At 47.8% G+C, this 2,500-nt stretch overlaps 1 protein-coding gene across 1 annotated transcript in view; it reads right to left on the bottom strand.

Annotated features, from left to right (window-relative positions):
- Positions 1 to 2,500, bottom strand: part of LOC112238927 (ras-associating and dilute domain-containing protein) — a 42,287-nt gene that overhangs the window by 14,798 nt on the left and 24,989 nt on the right.

Here is a 2,500-nt window from a genome sequence, read left to right as displayed (position 1 = left end):
GGTGAGGTAGACAGACATGACCTCTATCCTCAGTGGTGAGGTAGACAGACATGACCTCTATCCTCAGTGGTGAGGTAGACAGACATGACCTATCCTCTGGTGATCCCTCAGTGGTGAGGTAGACAGACATGACCTCTATCCTCAGTGGTGAGTTAGACAGACATGACCTCTATCCTCAGTGGTGAGGTAGACAGACATGACCTCTATCCTCAGTGGTGAGGTAGACAGACATGACCTCTATCCTCAGTGGTGAGGTAGACAGACATGACCTCTATCCTCAGTGGTGAGGTAGACAGACATGACCTCTATCCTCAGTGGTGAGGTAGACAGACATGACCTCTATCCTCAGTGGTGAGTTAGACAGACATGACCTCTATCCTCAGTGGTGAGTTAGACAGACATGACCTCTATCCTCAGTGGTGAGGTAGACAGACATGACCTCTATCCTCAGTGGTGAGGTAGACAGACATGACCTCTATCCTCACCTGCTGAGCTCCTGAGCTGCTGTCCTGTCCAGACACACCCTGATCTCTGTGTGAATGAAGGTTTAGTGGGATAACCTTTCCTGGTTTGAGTCACCCTCACTCTCCCTCTCTCTCTCTCTCCTCTCTGTCTCTAACTCCTTCCTGTCTCTAACAGAACACTGTCTCTATCCTCACTGTCATCCTCTCACCTCTCTCTATCCTCTCTCCATCTATCCTCCTCTCTCTCTCTATCCTCTGTCTCTATCCTCTCTGTCTCTATCCTCACCTGTCTCTATCCTCATCTGTCTCTATCCTCTCTCTCTATCCTCTCTCTCTCTCACTGTCTCTATCCTCTCCTCTCTCTATCCTCTCTCTCTCTATCCTCTCTCTCTCTATCCTCTCTCTCTCTATCCTCTCTGTCTCTATCCTCTCTGTCTCTATCCTCTCTCTCTATCCTCTCTGTCTCTATCCTCTCTGTCTCTATCCTCTCTGTCTCTATCCTCTCTGTCTCTATCCTCTCTCTCTATCCTCTCTGTCTCTATCCTCCTCTCTATCCTCTCTCTCTCTCTCCTCTCTGTCTCTATCCTCTCTGTCTCTATCCTATCTCTCTATCCTCTCTCTCTATCCTCTCTGTCTCTATCCTCTCTGTCTCTATCCTCTCTGTCTCTATCTCTCTCTATCCTCTCTGTCTCTATCCTCTCTCTATCCTCTCTCTCTATCCTCTCTGTCTCTATCCTCTCTCTCTATCCTCTCTCTCTCATCCTATCCTCTGTCTCTATCCTCTCTGTCTCTATCCTCTCTGTCTCTATCCTCTCTGTCTCTATCCTCTCTCCTATCCTCTCTGTCTCTATCCTCTCTGTCTCTATCCTCTCTGTCTCTATCCTCTCTGTCTCTATCCTCTCTGTCTCTATCCTCTCTGTCTCTATCCTCTCTGTCTCTATCCTCTCTCTCTATCCTCATCCTCTCTCCTCTCTGTCTCTATCCTCTCTGTCTCTATCCTCTCTGTCTCTATCCTCTCACTGTCTCTATCCTCTCTGTCTCTATCCTCTGTCTCTATCCTCTCTCTCTCTCTATCCTCTCTCTCTCTCTCCTCACTGTCTCTATCCTCTCTCTCTCTATCCTCTCTCTCTCTATCTCTCTATCCTCTATCCTCCTCTGTCTCTATCCTCTCTGTCTCTATCCTCTCTCTATCCTCTCTCTCTATCCTCTCTCTGTCTCTCCTCACTGTCTCTATCCTCTCTCTCTCTATCCTCTCCTCCTCACTGTCTCTATCCTCTCTCTCTCTCTCTCTCTATCCTGTCTCTATCCTCTCTGTCTCTATCCTCTCTCTATCCTCTATCCTCTCTCTCTATCCTCTCTGTCTCTATCCTCTCTCTATCCTCTCTGTCTCTATCCTCTCTGTCTCTATCCTCTCTGTCTCTATCCTCTCTGTCTCTATCCTCTCTGTCTCCTCCTCTCTCTCTCTATCCTCTGTCTCTATCCTCTCTGTCTCTATCCTCTCTGTCTCTATCCTCTCTGTCTCTATCCTCTATCCTCTCTCTCTATCCTCTCTGTCTCTATCCTCTCTGTCTCTATCCTCTCTCCTGTCTCTATCCTCTCTCTATCCTCTCTCTCTCTATCCTCTCTGTCTCTATCCTCTCTGTCTCTATCCTCTCTCTGTCTCTATCCTCTCTCCTCTGTCTCTATCCTCTCTGTCTCTATCCTCTCTGTCTCTATCCTCTCTGTCTCTATCCTCTATCCTCTCTGTCTCTATCCTCTCTGTCTCTATCCTCTCTGTCTCTATCCTCTCTGTCTCTATCCTCTCTGTCTCTATCCTCTCTGTCTCTCTCCTCTCTATCTCTGTCTCTATCCTCTCTGTCTCTCTATCCTCTGTCTCTATCCTCTCTGTCCTCTCTGTCTCTATCCTCTGTCTCTATCCTCTCTGTCTCTATCCTCACTGTCTCTATCCTCTGTCTCTCTGTCTCTATCCTCTGTCTCTCTGTCTATCTATCCTCTCTGTCTCTGTCTCTATCCTCTCTGTCTCTATCCTATCCTCT

Source organism: Oncorhynchus tshawytscha, unplaced genomic scaffold, assembly GCF_018296145.1.
Source record: "Oncorhynchus tshawytscha isolate Ot180627B unplaced genomic scaffold, Otsh_v2.0 Un_contig_3521_pilon_pilon, whole genome shotgun sequence".
Classification (NCBI taxonomy): domain Eukaryota; kingdom Metazoa; phylum Chordata; class Actinopteri; order Salmoniformes; family Salmonidae; genus Oncorhynchus; species Oncorhynchus tshawytscha.
This window is presented reverse-complemented; position numbering and strand designations above follow the sequence as displayed.